Consider the following 331-nt stretch of genomic DNA (forward strand, 5'->3'; position numbering starts at 1 on the left):
AGGATGAGGATAAGGATAGGATGGGGAAGGGGTAGAGGATGTGGATGAGGTTAGGATGAGGATGAGGATAGGATGAGGACGTGAATGAGGATGAGGAAGAGGATGAGGATGAGGATAAGGATAGGATGGGGAAGGGGTAGAGGATGTGGATGAGGTTAGGATGAGGATGAGGATAGGATGAGGACGTGAATGAGGATGAGGAAGAGGATGAGGATGAGGATAAGGATAGGATGGGGAAGAGGTAGAGGATGTGGATGAGGTTAGGATGAGGATGAGGAAGTAGATGAGGATGAGGATGAGAATGAGGATGAGGACGAGGATGAGGATGAGG

This window comes from Lupinus angustifolius, unplaced genomic scaffold (genome assembly GCF_001865875.1).
Source record: "Lupinus angustifolius cultivar Tanjil unplaced genomic scaffold, LupAngTanjil_v1.0 Scaffold_230, whole genome shotgun sequence".
NCBI classification, from domain to species: Eukaryota; Viridiplantae; Streptophyta; class Magnoliopsida; order Fabales; family Fabaceae; genus Lupinus; species Lupinus angustifolius.